The sequence below is a fragment of the Rhinatrema bivittatum genome, chromosome 6 (genome assembly GCF_901001135.1).
Source record: "Rhinatrema bivittatum chromosome 6, aRhiBiv1.1, whole genome shotgun sequence".
Taxonomy (NCBI): Eukaryota; Metazoa; Chordata; class Amphibia; order Gymnophiona; family Rhinatrematidae; genus Rhinatrema; species Rhinatrema bivittatum.
The window spans coordinates 34,038,246-34,058,696 of NC_042620.1; the positions used below are offsets into that span (position 1 = coordinate 34,038,246).

Genomic DNA, 20,451 nt, shown 5'->3' on the forward strand with positions numbered 1-20,451 from the left:
TTTTTTTACATTTTTGTTCCAGAGACAAAACACCCCAGTATAACAAACTAAAAAGAAGTTAGTAGGAGGAACACACCAAAGCTCCAAAATAGGGCAACAGTAACATGAAACATTGATGGCATGATGAGAGGAAAAATGGCATTCAAAGTGGCATCAGCATCCTAAGACACCAAAGTCACAATGTAAGTGTGCACAGTGGAGTCTGCTGCCTGCTGTATTCTGCTTGCTTGCTGCAGTGATCTGCTCAAACTAGTCCTTACCGCTTTGGATTGGACTGATGCAGCAGTGCCCATGGCCCAATAACCACTACCCAGTACCCACCCAGAAAAAACATAAACACACTCTGTTCTAGCACTGCTGGTCCATTGCCATTCTCCTCACTCTCTCCTTCCTACCCACAGACCCTGCTGCACCCCCATCCAGAGGAGAAAAAACACAGCAGCAAAATGCCTGCCTGCACTACTTTCCACAGTGGGTGACACCAATGCAGCACTACTGAAGCAGCAGGCCAGGCAGCCAAACAGATTGTTACTAACATGAAGAAGGGACTGGTGAGAACAGAGCACAATATACAATGTCCTCTCAGAAGAAAGTCTTGAGAAGAAACGTTGTAGCACTGACATCAGGATCAGCATCACTAGATCCAGAGAGCAGTGATAGGCTGGAATTGAAAAAATGTTCACTCTGATTATGTTGCCTCTGAGGTCTCCTTGCCAACAAGTCTGGCCCAGTGCTCACCAGTCCATCACAAGGCTGTGATGTCACACATGACTCAGGGAAGGGTTAATTGTAATGCCAACAGGAATGGGCTGGTTACAGTAACATTTTTTGTCAGTACAGTGAAGAAATGCACCTGTTACCATCCCATTCATTCCTATGAGTCAATAGATTCATAGGAATGAATGGGACCAAAACAAATGAAACGAATGGGTTATGTTTAATTCATGGGATTTCCCTAGTCATTTTGAGGACCCCCACAAATGAAACGAATGGAAAACATATGTTTCAGATGTACATTTGTTTTAAAATAAATGCACATCCCTAATGCTTAGTGTTCAAGGGTGAGCACTTTGGGAGTCAGCCAAGCACCTCTCCTTTTATTATTCTGATGTTCAGGATGTGAGCCACATGTAGCCTGAGAGTTTCCTGGTGACAAAGCACAGCCTTTGCATCTTATTGAAGTTTTAAAATTTTTTAGATTCATTTGAGATGTTTCAGTAGTACCTTAAAAAACTTATGCTTTCTAGATTACAGCAGATTATTTATTCCAAAGAAGGCCTGCCCCCAAATCCTCATTTACAGTTCCTACACTTGTTTGTTTATTCAGGTCCTCTTTTGAGTTTAAGTGCCATAAAGTAACAAATGAGCTGGCCCGGTTGCTTAGTGGCACATACTGTGCACTGCCAGCAGAGGGATCCAGATTCAGTTCCCGGCTCAGGTCTTCCACAGGTCAGCTGGGGCGAGTTGTGTTCACAGCCCCCCCATTCCCATGGGGTGGGAATTGCCTTCACTGTGCGATGGCAACACCTAGTGGCCAGATATATGAACCCGTGACTGCACAGTTCCAGAAAAAGCCCTGGTGTATGTCCCTCAGGCTTGGACTGTCCCTGCAAGGACCAGACTAAGTACGTTGGAGGGACTATAAAAAAAAAAAAAAAAAGAGGAACAATCCCTAGGTAGCTATGAATGAAGGCTCATGGTGCCAGGTCCTGGCCCTGATTTCAATGGAATTGGAAGTCTAAAGGAGCAGATAGACGCTACTTGATCAAAATATAAAGAATGCTGGTTTATCAGGAGATAGTGGACTTGATCCATTCATATTAAATTTTGGCCTCTTGAGAGCAAATATTTTTTACTTTTACTTGTTTTTTTATTATTATTTATTTATATTCCGCTTTTCAGCACTTCAAATATCAGGGAAAGGCTGAAACAACTGCAGGTGGCGAGTAAAGAATTTTGGGGTGCATGGAAACAGAGGTCATCAGAGCTGCTCCAGTAACACCCACACATCTGTCCGCAAGGACTGCTTCATCCCTACATGCACACACTGAGCAAAACAGCTATCAGATTTCCCAATGGAAATATCTCAGTATTTTGAATGGTAATGGAGAAGGTGAAAACTCAGGGTAATGTCTGCACTCGAACGGTTGTAGTGTCATTATAAAAAGCTATACAAATCATAACAACAACTGATAAGGGAGCTTGGTATAACAGACATACACATCCATGCTTTGCCTCTGTTTAAGATTTTACTGCTGAATGATTATTTCCTGAAGCTTTTCCCCAGTAAATCCTTTGAATTTTCTGAGCAGCTCCATGTGGGAACAGTGTCACGACCCACATGAGCTCACATTGGATGGCTTCCTAGTGAATCCTTGCCGAGTGTGTGATGTAATTTATGAAAGAGTCAATCTGCTGTAACCTATCCAGTCTTGTGAATGTGGAGTCATTTGTAGGTGTTGGTCAGAAATTGTGCGTAATCCCCGTCTTACTGTGGGTGCAAGTGAGGACTGTCATTCAATTATTCAACGTCGCGTTTGCGCTTGTGTTCCTCTTCAGGTTGTTCCTAGCTCACCTTCTATCTTTATAACATGGACTGATGTCCGTACTTACAGTGTATTCTAATTCTGTTCAGGCCTGGTTTCCATTACCTTTTGGTAAATCTTTGCTGTTGCTGTTTCCTTTCCCATCTACTCCCTTCCATCAATAAAGGTGCAGGTACATTTGGGTAAATGAGTGCTGTTGGTGCTTCTGTGGGGAGAGCACAAGGTGCTGATAAGAGCATGCTTGGCAGTTCCTCCTCCCGTATTCTCTGAATATCTTTTTGCAAGCTGTCATAAATACTTTGGGGGGCTTTTCTTCCCCAAAGATCTGCTTTTCAGACAATTGCAATGTTTGGGGGGTTTTTTTTTTCTCATTGTAAAATTGTCCTCCAAAGGCCCAAAAGAATTTGGGTGAATCAAGGCCCAGCTACCCGAAGGTGCTGCAGCTGTTTGAGTCCTGGTCCATGCAATCTGATTCTTCAGGCTGTCTCTAATCTGGATCTTTGGCCAGAGGGGCTCAGAATGAGAAATGAGGTTATTTATGAGAATGCAAATAGTAACCATGTCCCTCCCAGACCACCTTACAAAAACCATGAATGTGATTGGTCTATTCAAATGTGTGTGTGTGTGTGTGTGTGTGTAAATTTCCATACAATATATATACATAGATCATGTGCCGTGTAAAAACATTATATAATCACTAAATAAATGGAGATGATCTGATTTATGAAAATCCCCTCGCCTCTTTCTGACTGGTGTTGAATGTGAGAAAACCTTTGATAAGTCCGGGCTGAATTCAGTCCGAATGAAAAGCAGATCGGCACTAAACTGCAGAAACTGGTAACGTGCAAAGGACGTATGAGGAGAGACTGAAGGAGAGGAGGTGGAGGAGGAGTGCTCTCTCTCCTTCAATGGCAGTGGGGGAAAAGGGGAATTGGATTCAGACAGCAACCAACAAGGGTCCCGACTTTAACGGTTTGGGGAACAAATAAACATGGGGGGTAACTAGCAGATGCAGCGCTTACTACCCTTAATCACTAACGGGTCGATACTCTAAGGCCGCGGTAGAAAGAGTGCGGCAGTGTCAGGCGCACCCTCGTTCCCCGCACGCACAGTTCTCTTCACCTACCGCTCTATACTCTCTTCTAATTGCATGCAAATGCATGCCGCGGCTGCGAAGCCTTAGGCAAGCGTTAGGCCCGCGCAACCCATTTTACTGTATAGAGCACCTATACAGTATCCTGGGTTCGCGGGCCTAACGCTTCACGGCCGCGCTGGTACCTGTCATTTCAAATGACATTTGAAATGACAGGTACCAGGAAGTGGACAGTTATGTTCCCCGATGCTCGGCAAACTATCCCCCAGCCCCCGCTCACCTGCCCTGGCCCCGTCCGGTCTCCGGTGCAGCCCCAGTCCTGTCTCCTCCTCCCGAAGCAAAAAAAAAAAAAAAAAACCCGAAAAAGTAGCAAGGCTCGGGCCTGCTACGGTAGTCCCTTCTCCCTTCTCCTCTCCTCCCGATTTCGGCAGGCAGAGGGAGCCGGCGGCGAAAGCGGCCTCCGGCTCCCTCTGCCTGGATGAATGCACGGCCCCCGCCAGCAGCGAATGAATGCCCGTGCGATTTCGGCGCTCAAGGCGAGACGTCACGTCATGCGACTGCCTTGAGTGCCGAAATCGCACGGGCATTCATTCGCTACCGGCGGGGGCCGCTGGATGAATGCACGGCCCCCGCCGGCAGTGAATGAATGCATGCCCGTGCGATTTTGGCGCTCAAGGCATGAGCGCCGAAATCGGCCGCCTTGAGCGCCGAAATCGGGAGGAGAGGAGAAGGGAGAAGGGACTACCGTAGCAGGCCCGAGCCTTGCTACTTTTTAGGTTTTTTGTTTTTTTTTGCTTCGGGAGGAGGGGACAGGACTGGGGCTGCACCGGAGACCGGACGGGGCCAGGGCAGGTAAGCAATGTTTTTACACTTTTTTTACACCATTTTCTACACTTTATTCCCGTTTACATTTTCGAACACCACACTAACACCAAGTAGAGGGTAGCGGTAAACTAACAGGTTAAGGACGCGGCAAAATAGTGGGTTACAAAGGAGATAATCTGAGCGCGCGTCACAGTATCAGAGGGGAATAGCTAATTCCTTCATTATACAGCTAATTCGTTCATTTACATATCATATACATGCTGCGTGCGGAAAGGGTTATGCGACTGTTTTAAGAAGCGCTAAGGACGCGTGAAACTGGAGACTGTATCGCTGAATCGCCTTACGCGTCCGAATTGTGCGCTCCCAGCACGTTACAGACGGGAAATCTTCAACCGCACATTACAGTATCGACCTGTAAGCCTGATGCTTTTGATGCAACTCCAATATTTGCTCTCTGCTTCCACCGCGACAGTTAAGGGAAACTGGATTCAAACAGCATCCGAGGGTCCTGACTTTTATGGTCTGGGAAACTGATAAGCATGGGAGTAACCTGCACAGAGCAGTAGTTACTGGCATAAGCTTGCCGGGCAGACTGGGTTGATCATTTGGTCCACCCTTTTCTGCCGTCATTTTTATGTTTCTACAGGGGGTTGTAATCAGCAGCATTACTGAGAAATACCATCCTGCGGAGAAAGGATGCGCAGCTTAAGGTTTGAGGCTCGCATGAATTTCTAATGAAAGCCTGTTGGTTCAGATTTGAAAAGGACGCTCCTGTCCCCTTCAAGGTGGCTCTCGTAAATTACAGAATTCCTCAGACATCAAGGGCATGAGGGGCTCTGGGAAAAATGATGTGGCTGGGCCACCTTTTATTTTATTTTTTGCCATACTGATCGCCACCCTCCTTCACGAATTCCCCCAGCCCTCTCCTTCCTTCCTTCCTAGCAGCCTCTAATTGCGCCTCGGACCTCCATCCCATCTCCCCCCGCTCATCGGCTGCAGCTTTCTTCCTCCTCTGTCGCGTGTCAGCTCCTTCTTTTGTCCTGCGCAGTCCCGCGCACGTGCGTCATGGGGCAATCCTCCTGCTCGCGCCCCGTGCTGTTAAGGGGGTGGGAGGTGCCCCTCTTTGCCCATGGGTTAAAAAAAAAAAAAGGGGGGGACCTTGATCACGGAATGAAGTGAACATATTAGCTGAGTCCGAAGGCTAAAATAAAAACGAGTAAGGTGAACGTGGCTCTTGCAGCAGCGCTGCCTCAGATCTCCAGGACTGCTCTGCGACCCATAAGCAAAAGCAATCAGACCCGTGATGCAATATCTGACGGGCTGACGATGTATGCAAAGAATGCTTTGTCAGGTTCATCTTTTTACCAGATTCTGTTTCTTTCTTTTTTTTTTTTCAGCGGGTGCACACAGCAACAGCCGCAGCGACGTGGACTTTTCCTGCAAGGCCAGACAGCCCTTCATGATAAGGTATGGCCTCAACATTTTTCTCCGTCGAACATATGTGCCAAGAGAACAGTCAACTGGCTTGAGTGAGTTGCACAATATTTAATAGTCCAAACATCAGACCAAAAAAGGTAACACAGGATTCAAGAATACATTCAAAGGGGATCGAGCTGAGCCATGGAATTTTCTGTCATCTGGTCTGATTTAAATATTTCAAGATTTAAAATCACTTCTTACGTTTGCCCTCTTCTGCTGAACCTGCTATGCTGGCTAGTAAGCTAAAAAAAAAAAAAAAGTCTAAATTGTATTTGTTTAGATTTTTTAGCTGCTTGCTTACCAAAGTGTGCAGTTCTCAAAGGCAGACCAAGGAGTTGAAGGGACCCAGTCCTGGAGGCCGCAAGCAGGTCTGGTTTCCAGCGTAGTCGGCTAGGCAATTTAACCACCCTCTACTGCATGAGCCAGGACAGCAAGTGGCACCTTGGCTTAAAACTGGTGGTGGTGCTGCCTTCACTGATCCCCACTGGAGTACTCAGAGCATGCCCCCCACTCCCTCCCTCCCCATACTCTCAACCCCTTTTCTCCACTTCTCCTTCCAGGCATTCTCTCTTACTTCCCATCTACTCTTCCTCCCTCCAGGCTCTCTACCCCTTTTCCAACCTCTCCTCCCTTTTGGAATTTTCTCCTTCTTCCCCCACCTATCTCTTCCTCCAGGCATTTTCTTCTCCTTCCCCACCTTGCCAAGCATTCCCTCCCTCGTACAACCCCCTCCCTGCAGGCATTCTATCCCACCTCTCCTTCCTTCTAGGAATTCTCTCCCCCCTTCCCATCCCTTACTTCCTGTATTCTATCTTCTTTCCCCCACCTTTCCTCCCTCCTTCTAAGCACTCTCTCCCCCTTCCTACCTTTCCTCCTTCTAGGCATTCTATTCACCTCCCTCCTTCCCCAAGCTCCTCTCTCTCCATCCCATCCTCCCCTCCCCTCCCAGCATTCTGTCCCTCTTATCCCTCCCCTCCCTCTCTTCCATTCATTCTCTGTCCCTCTCCCCACTCTTTGGGGGTGGGGGAGGAGGAGGAAACAGCTTTTAGGCTTCCTGTAGTCTATCCTGTTCTTACCTGGTGGTTCCACCTCTTTCTGTCCATGTTGGTAAATGTGACCTAGGACTCTTTTCCTGCCTGTCTGGATCAGGTTACTCTGTTTCTTCTCACTCATGGTGGATACCGCGTCTGTCTTGGTGTGTGGCTGCTACTGCTCTTGCTCCACTACTCCTGCTCTTCAGTCTCCGCCATCGCTCTTCCTGGCGCCCCTGAGGACGGTCTTGTTCTCTGTGAGTTCACTCCCCTAAAGGTGCAGGGACACATCGGCCAGTGGCAATTCTAGTGGCGCCAGCCTGGGAGCACCTACACCTTTAAAGGGAGCAGCCTCTCTGCAGTTAGGTTGCCTTCTATGCGTTCTCTCTCCTGCCACATTCAGACAGCAGCACTGCTGCCTAGCCCTCCGGCTAACCAGCTGAACAGAGCTTTTGGGATACCCCTCATCTCATAGCGCCCTGGGTGAGTGTCCTGCTCTCGCTGCCCAAAGGCTGACACTGGTTTGGGCAGATACATCGGATACTTACAAAAAAGCAGCCAAATATCTATCAGAAATTAAACAGCTAAATGATCTAAAACTCATAATAAACATAGATAAAACAGAAATAATCATCCTAGACAGGAAAAAACAGCAATGCTACTACAAAACCACTCAAAATGGAGAACCCACAATCTTCAATTTCACCAGTCACACATGCAAGAAACCTGGGAATCAACATAGACAGCGAACTATCCTTCAAGATCCACATCACTAACAAAATAAAAGAAGGATACCACAAACTACTAACCCTAAGAAGACTCAAACCCTTCCTTTCTCAAAGCAACTTCAGAACAGTTTTACAACTCATTTTCTCCAACCTCGACTACTGCAACTCCTTACTATTCGGCCTACCCCTCACTACAATCCGTCCACTACAAATCCTACAGAACGCAGCCACTACTACTACTACTACTACTACTAACAGGAACAAAAGAACATGACCATATCACCCCATCCCTCATGGCGCTGCACTGGCTCCCAATTAAATAAATATCGAATAGACTACAAAACACTAACAATACTTCATAAAACAATCATAGGACTGCAAACCAGCTGGTTATGTAAAATGATCAAACTACATGCCCGAAAACGAGCTTTTCGCTCGACAAAGGTCTCCTAAAAATTTCTCCCACTCGAACCATGCGACTCACCGCAACTTGAGAAAGAGCCATATCCATTGGAAGCCCCAAGCTATGGAACTCCCTGCCAATCAAAATAAGAACACAACCCAACCTAAAAACCTTCAAGAAGGATCTAAAACCTGGCTATTCACCAGAGCCTACTTAGATACTCAATGAAAACCATACATCTGATTTCACAACCATCAAAATAAACGAGACAAGGACACATTAAATACTACAAGCAAATTTTACACTTTCTGACTCACACAACTCTAAGAAGCTTGACAACCATCCCAACCATAACCTCTCACAGAACATATTGTACTATCTAACTTAAATCTGTAATTGTATATTGTTTCTTTGAATATGAACACGTTGATATGTTAACCTGCTAACACTTTTGTAAACCGTTGTGATGGCAAACCCGAATAACGGTGTATAAAAACCCACAAATAAATAAATAAAAATGAATGTTTGCAGCCATCACCAAAAATCCTGGAACCAGGGATCCTGGTTGAAAGGCAGATTTGGCTTCTCTATTCAGTAAAGAGTTCATTGAAACTTATTTTCCCAGTGCATGGTGCACTAAAAAAGCCCAAAACTGTCCGACCTGGTTAGTCAGTCAGGGTTTTTCAGGAGTATAAATCTGTGAGCTAGTGAGATGCACCTGGAAATGAAGTCTACATTGTCCTTAAGAGCCAATAAGAAAAATCCTTTTGAAATAAAGCCCTGTGAATGTAGAACTATATATGTTTTATTAGCATTTCATTTTTTTTATTCACAGATTGGGTTTTGCTTTAGGGTAAAAATCATTATTAAATCTGGCCCATTTGGCTTCATGAAAACGTATGTTTCCTGTTTGGTTGCAAGTGGAATGCTTTATTTTGTCTTTAGGATTCTGTCTGGTATTTTTTATTTTTGTTTTGCTTAGTACAGCCTGTACTGGCACAGAAACTGCATCTTTACAAGGCCTAGATAAAACATAAAAAACAAAACAGGATTGTGCTTCGTTTCTTTTTTATCAAAATCTTTTTATTGTAATGGCAAGGAACATATATACACAGACAGAGGAACAAAGACAGCCTGGATTACAAAAGTGCAATGCATATCCAGCAACTCCAGAAGCATCACTTCATAGGAGTATTTAGGATTTTGCTTCCTAGATATTTGGACGCAGTGAGTCCATGCCAATACATACATACCCTTTAGTGATCCTATGAGATTAAACAAAAACCACATCATAATGCTCTGTCTGCATAAGAGCCAATATTTTCTCTCCCCATAATGCCAGAGAGGGTGAGTATACTGTAATCCATTCCTGTAATATGGATTTGTGCGCTACCAATAATGCTAAGGCAGTGGGGGAGAGGAGGCCATCATGACTTGCTAGTCCCTTAGCAGTAACATTTCTCCCTGAAAAGGTAATGTCACCAGAGTACATTTTGCCAATGACAAAAAAAAAAAAAAAGTCTTGCCAGAACTGAAAATTTCTAAAACATGAGAGGAAAAGATGATCCACTGTCCCCATTTTCAGTTTATACAAATATCAGACTCCGCAAGCCCCATCTTCTTGGTTTATACCCTGTCCACGTACCAATGACGTGGAATTTTATATTGCACCGCTTTGTAAATCACATCAGTCGGAAGCTTGTGAGCCTTCTTAAATAAAGCACTCAGCAGGGTTCAGAGATATCCCAAGTTCTCTCCGTCATTAGTCGGCTAGATTCCTCAAGTTACTCCATCTACATTTCTGCTTACAATAGTCATACCATTGCAAAATAGAAATATTCCTTCCCCCTCCATCCTAATTTGCTCCATTTCATCAGCCACCTTAAGTTCCCTCCACATTTGATCAGAAGCGATCTCCAAACATGAGAAATAAGGGCGAATCTGCAAAAAAACACATAAAAATTAGCAGTGGGACTCTGAAAGACCTCTTGTAATTGTTGAAAGCCATAGAAACAACCCTTTGCTTCACATCAATCAACTGTCTGACAGAGGAATTCCCCCTAGCAGTCCAGTCCAAAAATACTCTATTGTCCATACCAGGTAAAACGTTAAATGTTTCCCCTAATTGGGAGGTATATAGATGCATGGGGTGACAACATCAACTGTTCACAGAAAAGCCTCCACACACTAACAACAGAGGTCTCAACAAAAAACATTCCCCTTAACTTCAGAGAGAAGAAACATTCAAAGGAGAGAATGAGGCAACCAGAACGTCAAGGAGATTCAAATCAGATTTATACTTCCCCAACCATTCATTCTCCTGTGAAGCACATCTGACAAGCTAGAACATAAAGCCAAAAATTAGGGACATCTATACCACGCTGAACTTTACCTTGCACCAGTTTATCAAACCCGGGCCGATACAGTAGAGTCAGCGGGAGAGTGGATGAACGCCCGCTCTCCCGGCACACGCACTGGCCCTTTGCCGGTGCATGCGATTATTTAAATTAGGTGACGCGGTAGATCCGGGTAAAAGGAGGCGCTAGGGACACTAGCGCGTCCCTAGCGCCTCCTTTTTGACAGGAGCGGCAGCTGTCAGCGGATTTGACAGCAGACGCTCAATTTTGCCGGCGTCGGTTCTCGAGTCCGCTGACAGCCACGGGCTCGGAAACCGGACGCCAGCAAAATTGAGCGTCCGGTTTTCGGCCCGACAGCTGCGGGCCGAATTCAAATTTTATTTTTTTTTTTTACTTTTCGGGACCTCTGACTTAATATCGCTATGATATTAAGTCGGAGGGTGCACGAAAGCAGTTTTTACTGCTTTTCTGGCACTTTCCCGGCGCCGGAAGAAATTAGCGCTTACCTTTGGGTCGGCGCTAATTTCTGAAAGTAAAATGTGCAGCTTGGCTGCACATTTTACTTTCTGTATCCCGCGTGCATACCTAATAGGGCCATCAACATGCATTTGCATGTTGAGGGCGGTATTAGGTGCTGCGGGTTGGACGCGCGTTTTCCTCCCCTTACTGAATAAGGGGTAAGGGAAAACGCGCGTCCAAGAGCAGGCTAACAGTGCGCTCCATCGGAGCGCACAGAGCATGTCAACCAGCACAAAAGCATTCGTAACCTATAAAATAAATTTAGGTAGAAGGGATCATTTTAAAATGTGCGTTTCATCCCAACATAGCTGACAGGCAACTCACACCCTGGCTGCAATGTTGTGCAAACCCTTCTAATCTGTCCCTAAGATCAACAGTAAATAACAAGGAAAGCTCATGACCAGTCCGGACCCCTTGATACTTAGAGGTGAATTTTAAAAGCGTTGCTCGCACTAAAAGGCTCATTATACACGAGTATCTGGGCTTCTCGTGAACAATGTGCATTTTAAATGCCGCAAATCACGTGCGTATCTACGCATGCTCGAGCCAAAGAAAGGATGGAGTTGGGAGGACACGGAATGACTGTTCTGGGGCAGGGCCAACAGCTCCGTATTTTAAAACCAGCCACCGCAGCGTGAGGCAGGCTGCTAGCCATGTGCGTTGATTCTGCTCCTGGTGAGATGTAAGTCTTCATAAATCTCTACTAAAGACTAAATTGACTGGGTGAGGGGACTGGGTCAACTGGGGAGGAGGGGGGGGGGCGTGCAAGCTGAAGAACCAGAGGGGTCCAGATGTCCTCAAGATGAACCGGGCAAACTGGTGGGCTAATGGGTAAAAACGGGAATGTCCTTCACGCGAGCACGTTTTAAAATCTGCTTCCCTACACAAACACACGTTAAAAAGGAGGGTACGTGATTTACTTTTGCTTGAGTAACTGCTTAAAATTAGGTGCGGCGTACACACGGTAGGCAGATTTTAAATCATATGCGTGTACTTGCTCGTATGATTTAAAATTCCAGTGTATGTTTGCTCGCGTGCCCATATGGGCGCCCGCGTGATTGTTTTAAAGTTAATGTCTTAATTTTGAGGGAGGCAGGGAGCAGTGAAAAGGAAAGGTGTCACGCCAATGCTCCATTAAAGTGATCTTCAACCCCGCAAAAGATTAAAAAAATCAGCAAAGGCACGTAAGACAGGATCTATGGCGCCTCTCACATCATCCAAAACCAGCAAAATGTCGTCATCAGCAAATTCAGTTGGGCTCACCCTTGCCCAGCCGTATACCCCGTATGCTTTCCAGTTGCCTTAACTTAACCGCTAAAAAGATTCCAATGTCAACACAAGAAGCAACGTAGATAGAGGGCACCTCAGAGGGAGAGATATTCATCAGTATCCACGCCTTAGGAGCACTTTTACCCAGTCCACAAAGGATGCATGAATTCTCCATTTATCCAACGCCCAAGCATAAAAGACCAAATCATTTCATCACAAGCTTTTTTGATATCCAGGATCAGTAACATCCCTGTAGCCTGTTGCAGACTAGGACATCCCTAAATCCAGGGCTTAATTTGTAGGCAAAAAAGGGACCAGAGCTGGGTGTGAATTCACTCGGGGGGACCAGAGCTGGGTGTGAATTCACTCGGGGGGAACACACTCTTCACACACTTAACATGCTCAATGAGCGCTGATAGGCAAAGGACAGCTGGGGGTTTGGGGGTGCAGGATCACCGCGGGGAAAAAAGGAGAAGGCAGACAGAGAGACTGGGTCTCTCTCTCTCTCTAACCCTCTCTTCTGCCCCAATGAATCCTCTTATCTCCAGGCCTCCCCCCCCCCCCAAATAAGTTTCCCCTTTATCCTATCCCCAACCACCACCAGTGGTGCTAAAGGCCCCAAGTCTAAACCCCTATCCCGGAGATCGTTGAGCCCTGGAAAATCACCTTCTTCCTCCCCTGCCAGTAAAGTGGAATCAGCTGGCTCGTCTCTGCTTTGGGAATGGGAGCAGACTGGTGTGCACGGTCCACTGCTCTCACTTCTTGGACAGGGGTATGGGGGGCCTGAGGGTGTATTGGGAGAGGAGGAAGTATTGGCTGGTGGCTGAATAGGATTGGTAAGTATTACTAGCTGGGAAATATTGGGACTTAAGTTTTGAGAGAGGTGGAAATGTAGGGTAAACTAATTTCAAGTGGGTGTGCCTGGCATAAAACCTCAGTAAAAACGATTTCTCTTAGTGTGGATGTGTGTGTGTCTATTTATTTATTTATTTTTTTAAATTAAAGAGAGACCAGGTAGCTGAGAGAGTGAGTGAGTGTGTGTATTAAACAAGAAGAACAGGGAGCTAGGTGAGTTTCTTTTCTGGTGTCTCCATGTGGTAGCATTAACCGGAGAAGACCATCTTACTGGTGGCTAGGGATGTGCATTAGTTTGCGACGCAGTAGGAAATGTAGACTATATTTCCTATTTTGTCGCAGTTCAGGGGTTCTTAAAAAATGATAGGAAAACCCCACGAAATTTTATATGGTTTTCTTATCGTTTTGGGGGGGGGGGGGGGAAGAAAGGGCACATAAAAAAAAAAAACCCCCAAACCCACCCCAACCCTTCAGATTTAATTAATTACAATCTCCTACCCTCCCGACCCCCCCCCCCCCCAAAAACTTGCCTAAAGTCCCTGGTAATCCAGTGGGGGTCCCAGGAGCGATCTCCACCTCTTGGGCCGTCAGCTGCCACTAATCAAAATGGCACAGATGGCCCTTTGCCCTTTCTATGTGACAGGGGCTATTGGTGCCATTGGCCGGCCCCTGTCACATGGTAGGAGCACTGGATGGCCGGCGCCATCTTTAAAAATGGTGCGGGCCATCCACTGCTCCTATCATGTGACAGGGGCCAGCCAATGGCACCGATAGCCCCTGACACATGGTAAGGGCAAAGGGCCACCAGCGCCATTTTGTTTACTGGCAGCTGATGGCCCGAGAGCGGGAGATCGTTCCCAGGACCCGGCTGAACCGCCAGGGACTTTAGCCAAGTTTTGGGGGGGGGGGGGTTTAATCGGATAAGGACAGCCGAAAATAAATTGGCCCGAACCACAGGAAATGCAATTTCCCGCGGCGGGCTGATAAAGGAGGCCGAACGAAAGGTTCGGCCGAAGCACATCTCTACTGGGGGCTGAGGAGTATCAGTGAGTATTACTTTGGGAAATTTTAGGGCTTATTAAGTTTGGGGGAGAGGCGAAATAGTGCTGTATATTCTGTAGTATGTGTGTGCCTATAATAAAAACCAAGCCTAAATACTCTCTGAAATAGTCCCTGTTCCATGCGCAGGTCACCAGAGGCAGTCAGAGCTCCAGAGTCTCAATGTGTGGATGAGACGATAGTGCAGGGAAGAGGGATTCAGTTTTGTAAGAAACTGGCCAGCCTTTTGGAGAAGAGGGACTTTTTTTTGCAAAAGGATGGGCTCCACCTTAATGAGGTTGGAATTAGGCTGCGGGCGCTAGCCTTTAAAAAGATGATAGAGCAGCTTTTAAACTAGAACAATGGGGAAAGCCAACAGTTACTCAGCAGCGCATGGTTTGGAGAGAGGTATCTTCAAAGGATACTAATGATGCATTAGAATTAGGGCATCCCGACAGTGAGGTTCCAATAAAAGTAGTCCATGTGCCTATAAGTAAAGAACCACCTGAGTTAAGAGTCTAAATTACCCCTGTCAACTAAAAAGAAGGTTTTTAATACAAACAAAACACATACTTTGAAATTTCTGTATGCCAATGCCTGAAGTCTAAGAAGTAAGATGGAAGAGTTAGAGTGTATAGCACAGACTGAATAGGTAGACATAATTGGCATCTCAGAGACCTGGTGGAAGGAGTATAATCAATGGGCTAGTGCTATACCAGGGTACAAATTATACTGCAATGATAGAAGTATCAACTTGGGGGCAGGGTGGCGATTTTATATCCTGCACAAGACTAAATGCACAGTAGAATAGTTTTAGGTAGAAATCCCTTGTGTGTTGGGGAAGAGTATAGCGATAGGAGCATACTACCATCTACCTGGCCAAAATAAGATGGATGATGAAATGCTAAGAGAAATAAGGGAAACTAACAAATCTGTCAGTGCAATAATAATGGTAGAATTCAGTTACCCATTATTGACTGGGTAAATGTGATATCAGGACATGCTAAAGAGGTAAAGTTCTTGGATGGAATAAATGAGTGCTTCATGAAGCAATTGGTTCAGGAACAGACAAGAGAGGAGCTGTTTTAGATTAATTCTTAGTAGAATGCAGAATTTGATGAGAGAGATGATGGTGGGACCATTTGGTAGGTGTGCATTCGTTTCCTACATATTTGTAATCCACAACGTATAGGGCCATATTAGTTGTATTCGTGGGGGAAGCGAAACATATCACGATTCCCCACGAATACAATGAATCTTCGCCGAATTATTTGGCCGTCTAAAGGAGCCAATTTAAATAACCCCCCCCCCCACCCTCCTGACCCCCCCAAGACTTACCAAAACTCCCTGGTGGTCCAGCAGGGAGTCCGGGAGCCATCTCCTGCATTCACACCCTCGGCTGCTGGTATTCAAGTCCAAAAGTCCAGCAGGAGTCCGGGTGTGACCTCCTGCACTTGGGCCGTCAGCTGCCAGTAATCAAAATGGTGCCAATAGCCTTTGCCCTCACTATGTCACAGGAGCTACCGGTGCCATTGGTCAGCCCCTGTCACATGGTAGGAGCACAAGATGGCGCCGGCCATCCATTGCTCCTACCATGTGACAGGGGCTGAGCAATGGCACCAGTAGCCCCTGTGACATAGAAGGTCAAAGGCTAATGGTGCCATTTTGAATACCAGCAGCCGAGGGTGTGAGTGCAGGAGATGGCTCCCGGACCCCCCACTGGACCACCAGGGAGTTTTGATAAGTCTTGGTGGGGGGTCAGGAGGGTGGGGGGTTGTACTTAATTCAATTTTAGCTGGGAAACGAATTAGAATTAATGCATGTATGTATCGGGGCCCCCCTTACTCAATGCAACGTATCTGCCCCCCGAAGAATACAAATCCCGACTGCAACGTATGGTGTCCCTCTGCACATCCCTACCATTTGACAATAATGATCATAACAATCAAATTTGAATTAATACCTGGGAACAAATGGTGATTCCCACAGGCCTGGAGGCAGGAATTCAGTCTGACTCCAGCCTCTCTTAAAACATAATCTTTATTCACAGCTTCAATCATATACACAACAGTAGACTGACTTTACCTTCAGAGAGTGTACTCTCTCTACTCACAGTTTGTATTGCTTCATCTCAACTCAGTGTTTGGGCAGTGTTAAATTACAGGAATTGCCTTCCTCCCGGAGACCTGTGCCTGGTCTGGTTATCCTCACCTTGATCCCAGCTCTTATTCTCCAGTCTCTGGTTATGCCCTCTGAGCCCCACCCATAGAGCATACTCTCCTTAAGGTATTTGCACAGCTAAATAGGAGAACACTAGGGCACAGCCTCACAGATTGGTAAGGGGGACAGTAAGTAAATCTACAGCTCTACACAGAAAGACTAAAGGAATTATTTGCTTCGGTGTTTACAAATAAAGATGTTGGGGAGATACCCATTCCAGAGACTGTTTTCAAGGGTGATGATTCAGATACAGTGAACCTGGAAGATAACAGTATGCCAGGTTGACAAACTGAAGAGTAGCAAATTGCTGGACCGGATGATATACACTCCAGGGTTCTGAAAGAACTAAAAAATGAAATTTTAGGTCTATTACTATTAATTTGTAACCTATCATTAAAATTATCCATTGTACCTGAAAACTGGATGGTGGCCAGTGTAAAAGGGCTTCAGGGGTGATCCAGGAAACTATAGACCGGTGAGCCTGACTTCAGTGCAGGGAAAAATAGTGGAAACTATTCTAAAATATCAAAATCACAGAACATAGAGAAAGACATGGTTTACTGGAACAAAGTCAGCATGGATTTATCCAAGGGAAGTCATGCCTCACAAATCTCCTACATTTTTTTTTGAAGGGGTTAATAAACGTGGATAAAAGTGAACCAGTAGATGTTGTGTATTTGGATTTTCAGAAGGCGTTTGACAAAGTTCCCCATGAGAGCTTCTAAGAAAATTAAAAAGTCATGGGATCGGAGTACATCCAGAATGTACTTTTGTGGATTGCAAACTGATTAAAAGACAAGAAACAGAAAGTAAGATTAAATGGTCAGTTTTCTCAAGGTAAACAGTGGAGAGCCTCAGGGATCTGTTCTTGGAATGGTGCTTTTTAATATATTTATAAATGATCTGGAAAGGGGAAGGACAAGTGAGGTAATCAAATTTGCAGATGACACAATATTATTCAGAGTAGTTAAATCACAAACAGATTGTGATAAATTGCAGGAGGACCTTGCAAGACTGGAAGATAAGCAGATGAAATTTAACATGGACAAGTGCAAGGTGATGCATATAGAGAAAAATAACCCAAGCTATAGTTTGTTACATGATGTTAGGACTATCACACGGAAAAAAGATCTAACATGAAACCTAAGCATCAGAGTGGACAATACATTGAAATTATCAGCTCAGTGTGCTGTTGCGGTAAAAAAAAAAAAAAAAAAAGCAAACAATGTTAGGAATTATTGGGAAGGGAATGGTGAATAAAACGGAAAATGTCATAATGCCTCTATCACTCCATGGTGAGACCGCACCTTGAGTACTGTGTTCAGTTCTGGTCGTCACATCTCAAAAAAATATATTGATGCACTGGAGAAGGTACAGAATAGGGCAACCACAATGATAAAGGGGATAGAACTGCTTCTCTATCAGGAAAGGCTAAAGAGGTTAGGGCTGTTCAGCTTGGAGAAGAGATGGCTGACGGGGAATATGATGGAGGTCTACAAAATCATGAGACTAGAATGGGTAGATATGAATCAGTTGTATACTCTTTCAGATAATAGAAGGAGGACTAGAAGGCACTTCATGAAGTTAGCAAGTAGCACATTTAGAATTGTCTCTGATTTCTTTTTTTCACTCAACAGACAATAAAGCTCTGGAATCTGTTGCCAGAGAATGTTGTGAAGGCAGTTAGCTTAGCTGGGCTTTAAAAAGGTTTGGATATGTTCCTGGAGGAGAAGTCAATAAATTGCTACTATTAGTTAAGTTGACTTAGGGAATAGCCACTGCTTATTACCGGCATTTGTAGCATGGAATCTATTTAATGTTTGGTTATTTGGTGGGTATTTATATCTTGGATTGGCCATTGTTGGAAACAGGATACTGGGCTTGATGGACCCATGGTATGACCCAGAATGGCATGTTCTTATGTTCTAACATAGTCTTATGATTCCAACTGAGGATTTTCACAATAGGCTGCAGCCTACCACCATCTTCCCTGAATGGGCCTACCTGATGTGCTCATCACACACAATTTTGGGCATGGGGCCAAGGCCTTTTTTTGTGCTAGTTCTTGAACATCAGAGGCAGATATCCTTCTTGCACCGATTCTAGAAATCAAATCAATCAGACACAGATTAGTGCAGTGGCCTCTGTCTCTTGATCATCTATGTGCTCAAGTAGCTTTTCATTTACTTTCTTGAAATCTACTACTTGCCACTCAAGCCATGCAATGCTCTCCTCTTACATCATGCTCCTCTGTTTGGCCTCCGATAGCCTATGCAAGCAAGAAAGTTCTCATGAATTTCATCCATTGCTAATTGTACCTTTGATAATCTGTCCTCGAATGCTGCCAAAACGCTTTTGGAGAGGTTTGTGACTTCCTCCATTGAAAGTGTCACCATGGTCTTTTCAAGCAAGGCTCAGGTAGTTTCCAGTGCCAGCTTGTTTTTTTCCCATTTTGATTCTTGTCCTGGGTCACTCTCTGTTTACTTTCACACTTATATTCCCCACTATGGGATGCACAAATCTGCCCATCGAACACCTGAAGCTACACACGTGTTATTCTAGAGTTTGTTGAAAATGAGGGGACTCAGATGAGGAGTAAGTTACAGGGGAACTCCCGAGGAGCAGCCCTTGCCCATGGCCAGTCAGGCACCAGGCACCACCGGAAATCTAGGATTTTGCATCCTAATTAAAATATAGCAAACACAATAAATCCCTCACAAATCGGAAGATTAAGAAAAACCCAAAGGTTAACTCCCTTGCACCTGGGTCAGGATAGTTGGGATTCTGAGCAGCAATAACATCCCAAAAGCTGCAGTATTCTGCTTTGTTTTTGTCTTGTTGCCCATCTTGCCCTACTTTTTCAGGCCTCCGTCCCTCCACAATAGCAGTCCTGGGCAAAATAAAAAAGTTTCCTTGTTGGCGGATGGTTGGAGGGAAGTCTCCCTCCATGGCATTTTTGTACCAGAAAGGATCCCCTCCCCTCCCTTGAATGTATTACCTTCATGCGTTGCTCCAGTCACACAGGCTCTGCCAGACAGGAGACCGGGACTTGAGTCTCCTTGGCCGCAGCACTCAACATTCAGGCCAAGTCATTGGACTGATCTTAAATGTTTTTACATTTTCTCAGTTCCAGCTTTTGATACGTTCCCAGTTAACCTTTTCATGTTCTTCAAAAGATTTCTGTACAATATTTTTAGGTGGAAAAAAAAAAAAAAAAGGAGACACACCTCTTTTATTCTGCCCACATCCCTCTGTGCTTAAAATTCTGGTCGTCGGGCCGGGGACACTGTGGAGGTAGCAGGCAGTGTTCATAGCCCCCGAGGAAGGAGGGATTCCCCGTATTGCACAACAGCACCACCTAGTGGCAAGACTCAGAATACACATGTATGAGGCTCTGGAAGGAGCTGCCCTCTGCTGCCCCTGTCTGAGAATTGTTGCTATTGTAGCCCCTGTTCCGCCAGGGATCACTTTCCCCGCCTCGGGGAGCATTGGGGTCACTCTCCCAAGGTGGGGAAAAAACTTCTCTGGGGCCGTGAGCTGGGGTCAGGCCAGGGACACTCCCATGAAATAAACCATTGTCCAATCTGAAGGTGCGCTCCAACCAAAAAAATAATTAATTTACTGTGTAATCTTCAGAATAATACTGTTTCTACTACACTGCTACAATGTAACAGTGCAACAAAGTTAAGTTAAGTTAAAAGCTAAGATTTGCTCTTAATGGGGCGGATTTTCAGAGCCCTGCTCGCCTAAATCCGCCCAAATCCGGGCGGATTTAGGCGAGCAGGGCCCTGCGCGCCGGTGAGCCTATTTTACATAGGCCTACCGGCGCGCGCAGAGCCCCGGGACTCACGTAAGTCCCGGGGTTCTCCGAGGGGGGCAGGTCGGGGGCGTGTCGGGGGGCGGGCCCGGTCGTCGCGGCGTTTAGGGGGCGTGTCGGCAGTGTTTTGGGGGGCGGGTACGGGGCGTGGCTACGGCCCGGGGCGGTCCGGGGGCGTGGCCACGCCCTCCGTACCCGCCCCCCAGGTCGCGTCCCGGCGCGCAAGAGGCCCGCTGGTGCACGGGGATTTACGCCTCCGGGAGGCGTAAAT

At 45.8% G+C, this 20,451-nt stretch overlaps 1 long non-coding RNA gene across 1 annotated transcript in view; it reads right to left on the reverse strand.

Moving 5' to 3' along the window:
• Window positions 1-9,177: 9,177 nt before the first annotated feature.
• The window catches only part of LOC115093467, a 30,884-nt gene continuing 19,610 nt past the window's right edge, over window positions 9,178-20,451 (reverse strand). The window contains exon 3 of the long non-coding RNA XR_003857322.1: window positions 9,178-10,046. This is a non-coding gene — a long non-coding RNA (uncharacterized LOC115093467). The remainder of the gene's footprint in view (window positions 10,047-20,451) is intronic.